General features: G+C 37.8%; 1 protein-coding gene across 7 annotated transcripts in view; it reads right to left on the bottom strand.

Annotated features, from left to right (window-relative positions):
* The window catches only part of CNBD1 (cyclic nucleotide binding domain containing 1), a 757,690-nt gene that overhangs the window by 622,167 nt on the left and 116,056 nt on the right, over positions 1-19,467 (bottom strand). The window lies entirely within an intron of this gene.

The raw sequence follows: 19,467 nt of genomic DNA, 5'->3' as shown, positions 1-19,467 counted from the left end.
TGCTAAGACCTACCCAAGTCTTAAACTGTTCCTTCCATGCTCCCCTGCCTCCCTTTTATTATCATCATGATGAAATAACAAGTAATCACATATTCTAATAATCTAGGTATTTTAGGATATTGCAAAATCAGGAATCATTCTGTCCTTTTAATCAATTTATTATCATTCCTTTTTAAAACCTGTGAGACAAATATGTTAAAATACCAAGAACCATAAAACATGGAACAATCACAAAATGTTTTCAATATATCCCTTCATATCTACAAAAGATAATATTAACCAATGAGATTTTTAATATTGTTTTTCAGATCTCTGCTGTAAAAGTATTCCTTTTATTTTTAAGCATTCCAACAGATCTGGACTTCTTCCAATATGAAAATCAGAAAAAGAGAATTGTGCCCTCTACCAAGTTTCATGGACATGAACTGGTGGTCATTGCTTCAAGGGAAAAGGTGTTTGAGTATAATTTTCTTATCATCTTTCCTAGGGAAGAAATGACTAATTACCTAAAATAGTCAATAAATATTTTTTTACACACATAATACATGCCAGAAACTTTTCTAGTCACCTGGAATACAACAGTCAACAAGAAAGACAGAGAGACTTGAGCTCACAGAATTTACATTTTAGAAAGAGGAGACAGATAAACAAGAAACATAAACAAATAAATTATGTAAGTATGTTAGTAATAAGTGATAAGGAAAAAGAAAAAAATAAGGGTAAGAGGGATGAAGAAGGCAGAGTTGGGAGAACAGGTTGAAAGTTTAAATCAACTGACAAGAATAGGCCTTACTGAAAAGATGATGTTTGATTAAAACCTTGAATGAGAACTTAGCATGGGATATCTGGTAAAAAAAAAAAAAAAAGTTTCAGCATGAGTAAGAATAAGTGCAAAGGAGATGGTACATTTTGCATTTTTGAGAAACAGCAAGAAGACCACATGCCTGGAATACAATGAAGGGCTGGGTTATTGCCAGAGTATTACGTGTGAAGTCATGTGGGAGGGAAAAACATGTACCACATCATGGGATATCGAAAGGACTCTGGCTTTTACTCTCCTAGGCTTTGGAACAGAAGACAGATATAATCTGATTAATTGTTGTAAAAAACCCACCCTGGCCACTATGCTAAGAACAATCTATAGGGGATAAAGGATAAAAGCCAGGACCAATTAGAAGCCTATGAAAATGAAGTATGAGAGAGATGCTGGTGACCCTGCCCAAATTTTTGTCAGTGGAAGTAAATAGAAGTGATTGGATTAGATTCTGGACACACTGTTTTGAAGGTCTTCCCAGCTGGGATTCCTATTAGGTTAGATATAAGGTATGAGAGAAAAGAGGCAAGGACTTGGAACCTAAACCATTTGTATGTGAATTTCCATTAAAGTAAATAACATTTCTATAGAAAAGTACAATGGCACATTTAGGAGGTTCCTACCTCTGACTTCAGCCTCCAAGAGTGGTATCAACAAATGAAAAAATGAAAGAAAGAACATTTTGAAATCACTACTGAAAACAATAAGTTTAAACAGAGAAATGAAAGACCAAGCTGACTTCCTAAAGTAGTGAACACTTCATTGATACTCATTAGATTGAAACACAGAGAGAGGGAAAAAATCTGTGATACGTCACAATGGGAAATATCCTCCCAACTGAATTGAAATGAACCCCAGTTAAAGACATTAATAAAGAATCTCAGAAGGTAAAACACTTTGAAATATTCAAAGAAAAAAACTGAGCATTTCCCCTGCTGAGTTCATCCTTAATTATGCATGATCCCAGGCTATTGAAAAAGTGAAAAAATGAATGATTACATAAATGAATGATTGAATTAAATAAACACGTATTCAACTTTAGCTCATGAGCTAAAGTTTATAGCTCATTCAACTTTAGCTCATTAGAAAGAACAGCTGGCCTCAAATACAGTGTAAAAAGACCGAAAAAAAGTCACATAGGTTCCATTAGAGCACAAATACACTACTTTATCTGAAATGCACATACATGGTCAAAAGGAAAAGAAACAGTAAGTTATCTGGAGAGTGTAGAGGCACATATCCTCTTCCAAAAAATAAAGCAAAACTTAAATAAATAAGAATAATTCAACCAGGAAGAAAATATAACACAAAGAACTGGAGAAGAGTCCTACTTACTAACTTACACTATAATACAACCTAAGACACCAGATTCCATAAAAAAGAGAATGAGATGGAGACATTGCAGACCTAAGAAAACAAATTAATCACCAAATCAGCATCTCTATATAAATAAAATAGAAGCAATAACAGAACAGACATAAGTAAAAAATGAATAATGACACATGAAAGGCTTGAGAAAAAATGAAGACATAAGGTAGAGAATAATAGAAGGCAAGGACTGTCCAATATAATGATAATTGTTCACAATGGGAGAATTCAATAAATGGAAGAGGAAAAATATTCAAAGATAAAATGTAGAAAAATGTTTCTAAAGTGAAGAGTTAATTATGAAGATTGAAAACAATAGATAAAAAACAGCAGATAACAGGAAAATTTGATTTTAAAATGCTCAATATTGAGACCTAGTCTACTTATATGGATAAACTTCAAAGATAAAACTTCTTCAAGTATATAGGTAGCAAAAGCAAATTACCCACAAAGGAGAGAAATAGCCAGGGTGACATCAAATCTATAATATAACAATAAATGCCACAAGATGATGGAACAACATTAAAAAGTTCTAAAAGAATGAAAGTGAGATCCAATAAATAACTTAGATCTAGCTAAGATGCTGTTCAATTATGCAAACAACCGGAATATATTCCCAGGCATAATATCTAACATTTAATGCTATCATGGGCCAAACCTGTTCTAAGTGCTTTTTTAAGTGTTATCTTAACAATAATATAAGGGAGGTTCTGTTATTCACTTAACTACATATGAGAAAACTAAGGTATAATGAGATGATATAATTTGCTCTAAGTCTCATTTGCATCTAGGCTATCTGGTTCCAGAGACAATACTTATATTAGTCTGTTCTCACACTGCTATAAAGTAATACCCAAGACTGGGTAATTTATAAAGAAAATAGGTTTAATTGTTTCACAGTCCCATATGGCTGGGGAGGCCTCAAGTAACATAATCATGGCAGAAGCGGAAGAGGCACATCTTACACGGTGACAGCCTACAGAGAGTGTACACGAACAGGGAAAATTGCCTTATAAAACCATCAGATCTCTTAGGAACTCACTATCATGAGAACATCATGGGGAAAAATGCCCCCATGATCCAATCACCTCCCACCTGGGTCCCTCTCTCAGCACATGGCAATTATTAGGATTACAATTCAAGACAAGATTTGGGTGGGGACACAGAGCCAAACCATATCAATGCCTTACTACTTTACTTATGGAAAATCAAAAATTAAGAACTTAAAGAATATCTGATAAATACAGAACCCATGACCTTTTCCTAGGAAACAAAAATAAAAAATAATATTGATAAAATTCAGTCTAAGGCCAGCAAAATAATGATTGCAACATTGCAAAGCAAGGTTGCAGAATATGCAGGCACAACATGCTAAGCAACTGTGCCCCTGGTTCTGCCCCATGGGCCAATGTCCATCTGTAATTAATAAAGGAATAACACTGATGCTTTGAAGAGCTTCACTGAACTATTTTCAGCTTTCTCCCTACTGCAGACAAAGGAAAAAAATATCCAATTTTATCTCAAGCCAAGTGAAAAGGAATTCAAAAGATAAACTTTAGAGTTTTATATGTATCCTCTGACGTTTGAGGAAATAAGGGATTAGTGTCTGCTATGTGCTTAAGAAATCTAAAGGCAAAATAGTGGGCTCTCAACCACGGGGAAGGGCAGAAGGAAAGAGATTAAACTGCTTTGGGAAGTAGGCTGCCCTTTGAAATAAAAGACTTTTTTTTTTTTTTTAAACCACAGAGTTGGTGTTCTTTCAGGACAAAATCATCCAGGAGCCAAGAGAACTGTCTGGAATGGATGGGCAAGGTAGGAAAATCTGACTGAAGTTTAAAAGCAACAACAGCAGCTAGTAGATGTATTGCTGACATTATTGTAACTGTGCATGGAGGTTCCCAGCAGGGAAATATCTGAGAAACCCACAGAAGCCCTAGAAGAAAACAGGTAACATAGGAGGTCGCCATAACCAGAGGACAAGTCCAGGTCACTAGATCCTACCTGCCCAAGACTGCCTTTTCTCTTAATCCACTCTCCTCCTGGACCCCAAGAGGGGAAGAACCTTAGCTATTGGGTGAGAGAGAAGAGGCAAAAGAGCTAGAAAATCAAAGCAAAAAGCAGCCCTGAATGTCAATCTTCCCTGCCCTTCAGTCACTCTTCTGAAAGCTGACTTTAACTCAGAATGTTCAGAAAGTTGATGATATCAATGGCATGGACATTTAAATATTGATAGCAGATAGCTCTTGTGATTAAAATTGACCAATGCCCGCATAGATAGTGGGCATAAAGGTCAAAAATGGGATGAGGAATTTGTTTTCCATTTTATAATGAATTCATTGAGTCACATTCCAATAAAACACAATTACACAGAAGTGGATTGTGGGATGCTTTGATGGTCCAGCATAAGGCAAGACTCATTTGTAGATATAAATCTACCTGTAAAATGTGGATGGAAAGGCATAAAAACTAGATGGGACAGACCCACTGGTTGATCTGGTTGATCTGTTTCAGGGTTGAGCAATTCTAAAAATATATATTTCCAAATCATTCAAAAGGTTTAGAGTGCTATACATTTAAAATCAAATGTGGGGCCAGTGATATACAGTTGATCCTCATTATTTTCAGATTCTGTATTCATGAATTCACCTACTTTCTAAAATTTGTAGCCCCATAATCAATACACAAGGTGTTTTCACAGTGATTTGTGGATATAGGTAGAAGGGAAAAACCTTGAATTGCCCAATGCACAGGACCCCAGCTGAGGCTGAAAGAAACAACATTGTGCCTTCTTCTTCAGCTTTCATAAACAAGTGTCCTTTTCAAGGTCTATTTGTTGCCAGTTTTTTTGCATTTTTGTTCTTTTTGCTGATGATTTCACTGTGTAAAAATGGCCCTAGCATAGTGCTGAAGTCCTATCTAGTGTTCCTCAGCACAAGAAGACCGTGATGTGCCTTATGGAGAAAGTATGTGCGTTACATAAACTTAATTCAGGCGTGAATTATGGTGTTGCCAGCTTTGAGTTCAATGTTAATAAGTCAGCAATATATATTAAATAAAATTAACAGAAATGCACACAAAACTAGGTTATGTAGTTATGAGAACATTGTGACTAAAGGTTTGCAAGGGATCTAACCCTGCATTTTCCTTAGGGGCAATGGTTAGTATCACCAATGACTTTATAGACCAGACTGGTTGCAAGTAACAAGAATCAACTGCAACAAACCAGTATTTTATGAAATGTATTTGCCTTTTTGTTATAACATGGGCATGTAAGAAAGGAATCCCAAGTACACTATGGGCTCACTCTCAGCACTTAAAGGACAGAAATGTGTTTAACAAGGAACATTAAACTAAATTGTCCCAGTTTACTCTGAGCTGCACATAGTGGGAGCTTCTTATAGTGGAGAATTCATACTGTAAGGAAAGCATAACCTTTCCACCAAGAAAAATTAGGCCCTACTAAGAGAACAGCCACCTCCTGGGTCTGAAGGAAATTTGTGACTCAGGAAGTCAAATAAGCTGGGAAAATACTATTAATCCTCCTAGTGGTAACTCCTTAGGAACCTCAAGGCTACTGCAATAAAGGTCATATCAGAAGACATCTGCTGTCTCCTGTGGTTTTTACAAGCCCTGCTACATTGGGCCTTGGGAAAGGTAATCAAGTCAGTGAATGTCCCCCACTTTTACAGGCCCTATTCCATGTCGAGTAGGTAAACAGCCTCAGAGGTGATATTTCTCTGAACACTATTTCTCAGATAAATGAGGAACCATTGGTGACTAATGGCTTAATCCTTTTCAAGGAGGACTAAAAGTCTGAAATACCAAATCAAAGGATTGTGAATACTGACAAATTGATCATGTCTAATTACCTTTCCAAGGCAATGATAGAAGACGTCTTCCTCCTAGTGTACACCCTAGAGGACTGAAGAGCAAGATGAAAACAGCAATGATGCTCAAGAGGTTCAACTTGTATTTTTGGAAATTTTTTAAGTGTTCCGAAAGGAGTCTTCATAATTTTCTGCTTAAATCTGTCTTCTCTAAATATGGCACTGCAATCCCCACAAAGGTAAAAAGAAACAACACTGTTCATGTCTCTTAAGTACACAGTGTGTACTCCATTCTAAAGGTGGCAAGTAACCTAGGGTCCTAGAACAAATATTTCAGCTGTAAATTTTGCTATGTTCTTAATGTTTGTGACCCCCTCCAAATTAATAATCTGAAACCTAGTCTTCAAGGTGATGGGATTAGAAGGTAGGGCTTTCTAGAGATGATTAGGTCAGAGGGCAGAATCTTTATAAATGGGATTAATGTCCTTATAGAACTGTCTTGCCCTTTCTATCACGTAAGGACACAACCAAAAAGGTACCATCTATGAATTATAAAGCTGGTCTTCACCAGACACCAAACTGCCAGTGCTTTAGTCTTGGACTTCCCAGCTTCCAGAACTATAGTAATAAATATATTTTCATTGTTTATCTGCAACCCAGTCTATAGTACTTTGTTATAGCAGCCCAAATGGGCTAAAGTAGTAAATATATAATTGTTTAAACTCTGAACTCATTGTGCTTTCATTGTACCAACTTTGTGACACTTGCTATTCTGCTTAATATCCTCTCCCACTATAACTTCATCACTATTTTTTTTTTTTTTTTTTTTTTGAGATGGAGTCTCGCTCTGTGGCCCAGGCTGGAGTGCAGTGGCGCAATCTCGGCTCACTGCAAGCTCCGCCTCCCGGGTTCACGCCACTCTCCTGCCTCAGCCTCTCCGAGTAGCTGGGACTACAGGCGCCCGCCACCACGCCCGGCTAATTTTTTTGTATTTTTAGTAGAGACGGGGTTTCACCGTGGTCTCGATCTCCTGACCTCGTGATCCGCCCGCCTCGGCCTCCCAAAGTGCTGGGATTACAAGCGTGAGCCACCGCGCCCGGCCAACTTCATCACTATTTAAGACAGAATACTTCTTTCTGCCCAAAGGTAAAAATTATGTCAATTTTAAAAACTGAAAACATAAAGTGTAAAACTTAATATTCAGCCTGCTACTATAATGTTGTAAGGTACAAATAATAGATTAAATATTAAACAGCAATGTGAGGAATGTTTTAGAAACCCTAATGAAAACACTGATCAGGTTTATAAACTAGTTTTGCATTAGTTTGTGCTCAGATACAATTTTCAATGTTATTGACATTTACATCAATTAATGTGTTTATTGAGAATTCTCAGCATTCTCAGCATTAAAACAAGCCCTTTTTATAGGAAGCAATATTTCTCTGCTTAAGAAGTTTACAATCCTGGTGAGACACATGAAACATACAACAGAAGCACAAATATGACCTTGCATAGCTAGGTGCCCAAAACATGAATCACAGTCAACAAAAGAGATCCAGAGTGGGAGAAAATAGCCTTAGGAAACATCTAGAAATGCTTTCTGAATTTATTTAAAAAAATAAAATAATAAACAGAAGTTGATCCTTTAGATAGCAGAAGCCAAATTGCCAGGTGGAAATCAGTCTTAGGGAGGGGCTTTCTCTCCTGGGAAAATGAGAGCAATTAAAATTAGACTGGGGGTATAAGTGGAAATCATGGCAGGTCTTAATATCGATAGGGATTTAGGCTTATTTGGCAAGAAGTAGAAAGCCATTGGGGATTTTTGACAATAAAAATACTTCTACTGTTGTCCAATTCCAATTCATCTTTCACATGAATGTCACTCAACATTTAAATGTAAGCATGGTAATGAAATACTTTAGGAATCTGCCTTTCAGTTAAGTCCAATGTCTTTGTATGTTTTTCAGAACGCCAGCCTGACCAGTCTCATTTTTATCATTCCATTGTGTTTTTGACTCTCTCTCTCTCTCTCTCACACACACACACACCACCCATACACACACTGCTGTCCAAATATGCCCCAATTTTGCTACCCCAGCAATAATAGTATATTACCTTTAATGTCCTTGTGCTTTGCTCTATCTGGTATATAATCCCCTTATTTTTCTTTTTACTAAAACACTTCTTACCCTTCAAAACTCTACCTGAACTTCCAACTCTGTGATTTTTATCCTGAGTCAGAATTAGAGGCGAGAATTCTCGGTTTATGTCAGGGGTCAGGAATCTATGGCCTATGGGCCATAACCAGCCACTCACTGTTTTTGTAACTGGTTTGTTGGGAACACAGCCACTCTCATTTGTTGATTTACTGTGGGTGTTTCTGCAGTATAATGCAGAGTTGAGTAGTTGCAAACAGACATTTACTATCTTAACGTTTAAATTAAAAGCATGCCTGCCCCTGGTTCATGGTTTCTGCCTCCATTGTAAAAGTTCCCATTCTGTTTCATAAATATTTATGTATTCTTATCTCCTTATCCATTAAGCCAGAAATTGTGTTTCCTAAAATTGTCCACAAATCCCTACTTGACCTAAATCTTGCCTAGTTCTTCAAACTTATTTTGTTCCACCTGCATCCCCACCAAGCTTTATAAGCCTCCTCTCAGTTATTTGATGCCTCTAAAAGCATTCTCATCTAAAGATCCTCATACAAGTTGTTCCTTCATTTTGCTATTCATGAGGAGGGCTCTTTGTCCCCCTTCAGATTTCATCTTAACTATCACAGCCCCAAAAAGGCCTCTTCCTTGACCCATACATAGCAGACAACCTATATCCTCCACTCCTATTATTATTCTCTATCAAAGCATGTGGCTTATTTTATTCATGGCACTGAACAAAAGGCAGGAAGTGCCACTCCCACTGAGAGTGACCAAAATATCAACAAAACCAATCTACTTTGAGCAGATCTTCAGACAGAAAACACTGAGAGTTGACGGAGAAGAGACACACACATTGAGGCTGAAGAGAAAGGAAGCTGGGGACCCTGCTGGGGTACTCAAATGTTAGAGCTAGTTTCCAGCCCTGAATGGATTCTGGGAAAAGAGTGGGTCAAGGGACAGAGAAAGAACCCACTCTTGCTGTGGACCACTGGGATGCTAGCTACAAGGGAACCAATGTCCCTCATGGACATTTGAAATAGGCTAATCTGCCCAGAGAGTAGGCAGAGACAGATGCAGCCAGAGGCCTTTGGGCCCACAGGCACCCCATCCCCCAGGATTCCACATCTCCCTCCAATTAGCTCTAGCCCCAGCTGTCCACCTGGCCAGGAGACAGTGCGGCTAGCTTACCCAAGGACTGTGGCACATCTGTTCTATAGGCCCTCCTGCCCACCAGTCCCTACCAGGGCCTTTTGTGCACATCACAGACTTTGCTGTTCAGCCTGGGTGATTTGCTCCCTGAGTAGTTTCCCAGTGCCCTAGGAGCACTTCAGCTTCCTCAGCGCAGTTGCAGCTCAATTCCAAGGATCTGAAGGATGGAGCTATGGCCTGATCCCATTGCCCCAGAGCTGTGACAGGCATCTTGGGAATGCTGAGCAAAGATCTGTGGCTGGCACCAGAGTTGGGGAGGAGCCTTCACTGTCACAGTACTGACAGGGATGAAACAGGCAGGATCATTGACTGGTGCAGGAGCAGGATGGGCCTCCCTCTACTGGGCTGGGCTGGAAAAGGTGTGTCCTACCTCCCTGCCACGACCTCTACCCAATAGAGCCCTGTAGCCCAGAACACCTAACAAAGGAAGTGCACAGGTACAGCACCAGTGATCAGAGAGGGATCCCTCAAGGCCCAGGAGCACACATAGTGATGAGGGCATCTCTCTCTCTTCCTCCACCAAAGAGCATGGCTGTTAATGCAAGGAAATATAAAAGAGCCATGTGGCTGAATAACAGCCTATCTGCTGGTCACTACTCTAAAACAGCATGTACTGGATCACAGCCCAAGCTGCAACACCAAAAATATTCTTTTAATACACACCCCTGTGATACCAAAGGCTAGAATCCAGCCACAAATAAAGATCCTATACAGAGCCTTGTCCCTCTGAAAGCATCCAGAAATGAAGCCAATTGACTCTTCTCAAATTACACCACAGTAAAGAACACCAGCCTTCTCAGATGAGATATAAGAAGCACAAAAACTCCAGCAATTTAAAAAGCTACAATGTCCCCTTACCTCCAAATGAGCCCACTAGCTCCCCAGCAATTGTTCTTAACCAGGCTGAAATGACTGAAATGACAATAATAGGGTTTTTATGGTTTTAGGTCTAACATGTAAGTCTTTAATCCATCGTGAATTAATTTTTGTATAAGGTGTAAGGAAGGGATCCAGTTTCAGCTTTCTACATATGGCTAGCCAGTTTTCCCAGCACCATTTATTAAATAGGGAATCCTTTCCCCATTGCTTGTTTTTGTCAGGTTTGTCAAAGATCAGATAGTTGTAGATATGCAGCATTATTTCTGAGGGCTCTGTTCTGTTCCACTGATCTATGTCTCTGTTGTGGTACCAGTACCATGCTGTTTTGGTTACTGTAGCCTTGTAGTATAGTTTGAAGTCAGGTAGCGGGATGCCTCCAGCTGAACAAAACCTAGGCAATACCATTCAGGACATAGGCGTGGGCAAGGACTTCATGTCTAAAACACCAAAAGCAATGGCAACAAAAGCCAAAATTGACAAATGGGATCTAATTAAACTAAAGAGCTTCTCCACAGCAAAAGAAACTACCATCAGAGTGAACAGGCAACCTACACAATGGGAGAAAATTTTTGCAACCTACTCATCTGACAAAGGGCTAATATCCAGAATCTACAATGATCTCAAACAAATTTACAAGAAAAAAACAAACAACCCCATCAAAAAGTGGGCGAAGGACATGAACAGACACTTCTCAAAAGAAGACATTTATGCAGCCAAAAAACACATGCAAAAATGCTCATCATCACTGGCCATCAGAGAAATGCAAATCAAAACCACAATGAGATACCATCTCACACCAGTTAGAATGGCCATCATTAAAAAGTCAGGAAACAATAGGTGCTGGAGAGGATGTGGAGAAATAGGAACACTTTTACACTGTTGGTGGGACTGTAAACTAGTTCAACCATTGTGGAAGTCAGTGTGGCGATTCCTCAGGGATCTAGAACTAGAAATACCATTTGACCCAGCCATCCCATTACTGGGTATATACCCAAAGGACTATAAATCATGCTGCTATAAAGACACATGCACACGTATGTTTATTGCAGCATTAGTCACAATAGCAAAGACTTGGAACCAACCCAAATGTCCAACAACGATAGACTGGATTAAGAAAATGTGGCACATATACACCATGGAATACTATGCAGCCATAAAAAATGATGAGTTCATGTCCTTTGTAGGGACGTGGATGAAATTGGAAAACATCATTCTCAGTAAACTATCGCAAGGACAAAAAACGAAACACCGCATGTTCTCACTCATAGGGGGGAATTGAACAATGAGAACTCGTGGACACAGGAAGGGGAACATCACACTCTGGGGACTGTTGTGGGGTGGGGGGAGGGGGGAGGGACAGCATTAGGAGATATACCTAATGCTAAATGACGAGTTAATGGGTGCAGCAAACCAACATGGCACATGGATACATATGTAACAAACCTGCACATTGTGCACATGTACCCTAAAACCTAAAGTATAAAAAAAAAAAAAAAAAGAAATGACAAAAATAGAATTCAGAATCAGGAAGAAAAGGAAGCCCATTGAGATTCAAGAGAAAGTTGAAACCCAATCCAAGGAGTCTAGTAAAACAATCCATGAGATAAAAGAAATGAAAGGAAGCCATTTTAAGGAAGAATAACATTGCTCTTCTGGAACTGAAAAAAATTCAATAAAAATGTTCATAATGCATTCAAAAGTATTAACAGAAAAATAGACCAAGCTGAAAAAAAAAAATCTGCGAGCTTGAAGACTGGTTCTTCAAGTCAGTGCACTCAGACAAAAATAAAGAAAAAACAATTTTAAAAAATGAATAAAATCTCCAAGAAATATTGGATTATATAAAGAGACCAAACCTACAACTCATTGGCATTCCTAAGAGAGAAGGAGAGAGAGTAAGCAACTTGGAAAATATATTTGAAGACATGGTCCATGAAAATTTCCATCATTTCAACAAAGAGGTTGACATGCAAATTCAAGAAATACAGAGAACCTCTGGTAGGTACTATATAAGATGACTATCACCAAGGCATATAATGCCTTTCAGATTCACCAAAGTAAACGTGAAAATAAAAATCTTAAAGGCATCTAGAGAGAAGGGTCAAGGCAGATACAAAGGGGACCCAATCAAACTAGCAGCAGACCTTACAAGCCAGAAATTGTGACCCTATTTTCAGCATCCTTAAAGAAAAGAATTGCCAAATAGGAATTTCATATCCTGCCAAAGTAAGTTTCATAAGTGAAGGAGCGATAATCCTTATCAGACAAGCAAAGTCTAAGAGAATTCCTAGCAACTAGATCAGCCTTATGAGAGGCTCTTAAGGGAATGTTAAGCATGGATTCAGAAGAATGACACTTGCTACCACAATGACACACTTAAGCGCAGGCCACAGACGCTTTAAAAAACTACACAAATTTACAAAATAACGAACAACATGATGATAGGATCAAAATTTCATATATCAATACTAACTCTGAATGAAAATGGTCTAAATGCTTCATTTAAGACACAGAGTGGCAACCTGGATAAAAAGACAAGACCCAACTGTCTGCTGTCTTCAAAAGGCCCATGTTATATTTAATGATACTCACAAGCAAAAACAAAAAATAGCAGGAGTTGGTATTATTATATCAGATAAAACAGATTTAAAACCAACAAAAATTAAAAAGGACAAAAAAGGGCATTACCTAACGATAAGGGGTATAATTTTTAAAAAAAGACAACTATACTAAACATATATGCACCTAACATTGGAACACCCAGAGTAATAAAACAAGTTATCCTTGACCTATGAAAAGACTTAGAGAGCTACACAATAATAGTGGGAGACTTCAACACTCCCCTGATTGTTACACAGAACACTGAGGCAGAAAACTAACAAAGAACATCTAGACTAAAAATTTACACTCAGTCAATTGGACAAAATGGATATCTACAGAATAATTCAGCAACAATCACATAATATACATTCTTCTCATCTGCACACGGAATATATTCTAAGATCAACTACAAGCTCAGTCATAAAGCAAGTCTCAATAAATTCAAGAAAACTGAAATCATACTAAGCACACTCTTGGACAACAGTGCAATAAAAATAGAATCAATATCAAGAAGATCTCTCAAAACTACACAAATGCATGGAACTTGAACAATTGCTCCTGAATAACTTCTGGCTGAACAACAAAATTAAGGCAGAAATCAAAAAATTCATTGAAATTAATGAAAGTAGGGACACAACTTACTAAATCTTTGGGATGCAGCTCAAGAAGTGTTAAAAGAAGTTTACAGAACTAAACACCTTCATCAAGAAGTTAGAAAGATTTCAAAATAACAATCTAATTTAATGCACCTAGAAGAACTGGAGGGGGGAAAATAGTAGACCAATTCCAAAGCTAGCAGAAGAAAAGAAATAACTAAAATTGGAAAAGAACTGAACAACACTGAGACACAAAATTCCACACAAATATCAATGAAACAAAGGGTGGTTCTTCAACAGAATGAATAAGATTGGCAGAGCACTAACTAGATTAACAAAAGAGAGACAGAGACAGAGACAGAGAAAGTGTGTGTCAGAGAGAGAATATCTGAATAAGTACAATCATAAATGACAAAAATAAAAACCATATATGACAGACATACAGCTGGTATCACATTAAATGACGGAAAACTGAAATCCTTTCCTTAAAGATCTGGAATATGCAAGGATGCCCATTTTCACCACTGTCATTCAACATAATACTAGGAATCCTAGATACAGCAATCACATAAGATAAAGAAATAAACGGCATCCAATTTCCAAAGGAAGAAGTCAAATTATCATTGTTTGCAGATGATATAATCTTTTATTTGGAAATACCTAAAAACTACCCCCACCCAAATTATTAGAACTGATAAACTCAGTAAAGTTTCAGGATGCAAAATGAACAAAATTTTGTAGCATTTCTATATAACAACAGTAAACAATCTGAAAAAGAAATCAAAAAAGTAATCCCATGTACAATAGCCACACATAAAACTAAATACCTAGAAATTAACCAAAGAAGTGAAAGATCTCTAAAATGAAAACTATAAAACATTGTTGAAAGAAACTGAAGAGGACACCAAAAATGAAAAAGATATTCCATGTTCATGAATTGGAAGAATCATTATTGTTAAAATGTCATACTACCTAAAGCAATCTATAGATTCAATGTGATTTCTATCAAAACACATATTAAATTCTTCACAAAAATAGAAAAAGCAATCAGAAAATTTATATGAAACAACAAAAGACCCAGAATAGTGAAAGATATCCTGAGTGAAAAGAACGAAATTGAAGGAATCACATTACCTGACTTCAAATTATATTACAGAGCTATAGTAACCAAAACAGCCTGGTACAGGCATAAAAGCAGACACATAGACCAGTGAAACAGAATAGACAACCCAGAAACAAATTCACACACCTACACTGAACTCATTTTTGATAAAGATGCCAAAAACATACATTGGGAAAGGACAATATTGGGAAAACTGTATGTCCATATACAGAAAAATGAAACTGAACCCTTCTCACTATAAACAAAACCAATCAAAATGAAGTAAAGATTTAAATCTAAAAACATAAACCATGGAACTACCATAGGAAAGCATTGGAGAAACTATCTAGGACACTGGTTTAGGCAAAGATCTTGAGTAATATTCCACAAACACATGCAACTGAAGCAAAATGGACAAATGAAATAATGTCAAGCTATAAAGCTTCTGCACAGCAAAGGAAACAATCAGCAAAGTGAAAAGACAACCCAGAGAATGGGATAAAATATTTGCAAACTACCCATCTGACATGGGATTAATAACCAAAATATGTAAGTAACTCAAACAATTCTATAACAAAGAATCTAATAATCTGATTTTAAAACTGGCAAAAGATCGGATTAGACATTTATCATAAGAAGATATACAAATGGCAAATAGGTGTATGAAAAAATGCTCAACATGATTGGTCATCAGAAAAATGCAAATCAAAACTACAATGAGCTATCCTATCATCCCAGTTAAAATGGCTTTTTTCCAAAGGAGAGGCAATAATAAATGCTGAATGCTGGCAAGGATGTGGAGAAAAGGGAACCCTCATACACTGTTGATGGGAATTGTAAATTAGTACAAGCACTATAAAGAACAGTATAAAAACTAAAACTAGCCAGGCATGATGGCTCATGCCTGTAATCCTAACACTTCGGGAGGCCGAGGTGGGTGGATTGCCTGAGCTCAGGAGTTAGAGACCAGCCTGGGCAACACGGTGAAACCCCATCTCTACTAAAATATAAAAAATTAGCTGGGCATGGTGGCATGTGCCTATAAATCCCAGCTACTTGGGAGGCTGAGTCAGGAGAATCACTTGAACCTAGGAGGCAGAGGTTGCAGTGAGCCAAGATCATGCCAGTGCACTCTAGCCTGGGGAACAGAGCGAGACTCCATCTGAAAAAAATTAAAAAATAAAATAAAAACTAAAACTAGAAACTACCATTCTATTTCTAGCAGTCCTACACCTAGGTATATACCCAAAAGAAAGGAATTCAGTGTATCAAAGAGATATCTGCATACCTATGTATGTATGTATGTATTCATTTATTTAGAGATGCTGTCTTGCTTTGTCTCCCAGGCTGGGGTGCAGTGGCAGCATGATCGCAGCTCACTGCAGCCTTGATCTGAGATCACTGCAGCTTTGATCTCCCAGTCTCAAATGATCCTCTCACCTCAGCTTCCTGAGTAATTGGCACTACAGGCACACGTCACCATGCCTGGCTGATCTTTTTAATGTTTAGTAGAGTCACGCTCTGACTATGTTGCCTGGGCTTGTCTCAAACTCCTAAGTTCAAGCAATCCTACCCATCTCAGCCTCCCAAAGTGCTGGGGTTACAGGTATGAGCCATCATTCCCTGTGATCTCATGTTTTTTGCAGCACTATTCACAATAGTCAAGATTTTGAAGCAACCTAATTATCCATCAACAGAAAAACGGATAAAGAAAATGTGATACCTGGACACAATGGAGTACTATTCAGCCATAAAAAAGGATGAGATCCTGTCATTTTCAACTTGGATGGAACTGGAAGTCATTATATTAAGTGAAATAAGCCAAGCACAGCAAAACAAACTTCACATGTTCTCACTTATTTGTGGAAGCTAAAAATTAAGACAATTGTATCCATGGAGGTAGAGAGCGGAATGATGAATATCAGAGGCTGGGAAAGGGGAGGATGTGGGATGGTTAAAGGATACAATACAAGAATATAGTTAGATAGAATGAATAAAATCTATTATTTCATAGCACAACAGAGTGGTCACAGTCAACAATTTATTGTATATTTTAAAATAATTCAAACTGTAATTGGATTGGATGGTTTGTAACACAGAGAAAGAATAAATACTTGAGGTGATGCATACCCCACATGATGGATACCTCTGATATGATTATTATGTATTTTGTGCCTATATCAAAATATCTCATGTACCCCATATACACACCATGTACCCACAAAAAATAAAAATAATTTTTAACAGAAATGACAAAAGTGACATTATAACCGATCCCAAAAAACACAAAAGATCCTCAGAGACTATTATGACCAACTGAATACACACAAATTAGAAAACCTAGTGGAAATAGATAAGTTCCTGGAAACATACAACCTCTGGAGATTGAATCAGGAAGAAAATGAAAACCTAAATAGACCAATAGTGAATTTCAAAATTGAAGTAGTAAAAAAAAAAAAAAAAAAAAACCTATCAACCAAAAATGCCCTGTGTTAGGTAACAAGAGCACCCTAATGGGGCTGGTTCTGGGTTCTTCTTCCTCCCCAACACAGGCCCGCCAAAAGGAGCCAATCAGAGGTCACGCCTTCCCGCCTCAGCCTAGACCCAGCCCCCAGCCAACCAGCGACCCCCACGTAACGTCCCTAGGCATAAAAGACGGAGGCTGCAGAGCCCTCATTCTTTTTCTTCTTCCGCTTCGGCTCTCCCTCGGACTCCTCCAATAAAGATCTCTTGACTGCAACCGGTGTGGTGTGGTCTGAGTCTGAGCCTACAGAGTCACCCTTTCACCCTGGACCAGACTGATTCACAGCCAAATTCTACCAGATGTACAAAGAAGAAATGGCACCAATCCTCTTGAGACTGTTACAAAATATGAAGGAGAGGTTGCTTCCTAGCTCATTATATGAAGCCAGCATCAGCCTGATACCAAAATCAGGAAGACTGACTACAGAAATGGAAACATCAGGTCAATATCTCTGAAGAACATAGACACAAAAATTCTGAACAAAATACTAGCAAACCAAATCCAACAGTAAATGAGAAAGTTAATACACCATGATCAAGTAAGTAGGCTTTATTTCTGGTATACAATGCTGGTTTAACATCCACAAATCAATAAATGTGATTCACAATATAAACAGAATTAAAAGCAAAAATTATTCTCAATAGATACAGAAAAGCTTTGGATAAAATCCAATTCTCCATTATGATACAAACTCCCAACAGACGAGGAATTGAAGGCACATACTTGAAAATAATAAGTGCCATCTATGACAAACCCACAGCCAACATCATACAGAGTTGGCAAAAACTGAAACCATTTCTCTTGAGAACTGGAACAAGACAAAGAAGCCCACTCTCACCACTCCTATTCAACATAGTACTGGAAGTCCTAGCCAAAGCAATTGGACAAGAGAAAGAAATAATATGCACCTAAACAGGAAAGGAAGCCCAACTGTCTCTCTTTATTGACATTATGATTCTATACCTAGAAAATGCTAAAGACTGCCAAAAGGCCCCTAGGACTGATAAACAATTTCAGTAGTCTTAGGATACAAAATCAGTCTACAAAAATTAGTAGCATTTCTATGTCCAATAAGGTTCAAGCTGAGAGACAAAATAAAAAACACAACCTCATTTACAGTTACCACAAAGAAAATGAAATACCTAGGAATGCAGCTAACCAAGGATGTAAAAGATCTCTACAAGGAGAATTAAACACTGATGAAAGAAATCAGAGATGAGACAAATAAATGGAAAAACATTCCATGTTCATGGATTAGAAAAATCAATGTTATTAAAATGGCCACACTACCCAAAGTAATTTACAGATTCAATGCTATTCCTATCAAACTACCTATGTCATTTTTTCCATAGAAATAGAAAAACACTATTCTAGAATTTATATGCAACCAAAAATGAAGTGGAATAGCCAAAGCAATCCTAAGCAAAAAGAACAAAGCTGGAGGTATCATACCACCCAACTTCAAACTATACTATAAGGCTAAAGTAACCAAAACCGCATGGTACTACACAAAAACAGACACATCAACCAATGGAACAGAATAGAGAACTCAGAAATAGCTGTACATCTACAACCATGTGATCTTCAACAGAGTGGACAAAAATAAGCAATAGGTAAGGACATCCTGTTCAACATATGATGCTGGAATAACTCGCTATCCATAAGCAGAAGAACAAAGTTGGACCCCTACCAATCATCATATACAAAAATAAACTCAAGATGGATTAAAGATTTAAATGTAATACCTCAAAATATAAAAATCCTAGAAGAAAATTTAGGAAATATCGTTTTCAATATTAGCTTTGGCAAAGAGTTTTGGAATAAGTCCCCAAAAGCAATCACAACAAAAACAAAAATTGTCAACTGGAACCTAATTAAATTAAAGAGCTTCTGCACAGCATAAGAAACTACTAAAAGAGTAAACAGGACCTACAGAATGGGAAAAAAAATATTTGTGAACTATGCATCCACCAAAGTTCTAACATCCAGAATCTATAAGGAATTTAAACAATTCAACAAGCAAAAAAAAAACAACCCCATTAGAAAAATGGGCAGAGAACATGAACAGATACTTCTTAAAAGAAGACATACAAATGGCCAATAAACATGTAAAACTGCTCATCATCACTAATTGTCAGAGAAATACAAATCAAAACCACAGTGAGGGCTGGGCATGGTGGATCATGCCTGTAATCCCAGCACTTTAGGAGGCTGAGGCAGGCAGATCATGAAGTCAGGAGTTCGAGACCAGGCTGGCCAACATGGTGAAACCCTGTCTCTACTAAAAATAGGAAAATTAGCTGGGCGTGATGGTGTGCACCTATAATCCCAGGTACTTGAGAGGCTGAGGCAGGAGAATTGCTTGAACTCAGGAGGTGGAGGTTGCGGTGA

This window comes from Symphalangus syndactylus, chromosome 7, assembly GCF_028878055.3.
Source record: "Symphalangus syndactylus isolate Jambi chromosome 7, NHGRI_mSymSyn1-v2.1_pri, whole genome shotgun sequence".
In the NCBI taxonomy this organism is placed as follows: Eukaryota; Metazoa; Chordata; class Mammalia; order Primates; family Hylobatidae; genus Symphalangus; species Symphalangus syndactylus.
The sequence above is the reverse complement of the archived record's forward strand: the minus strand, read 5'-3'. Positions and strand labels throughout refer to the sequence as shown.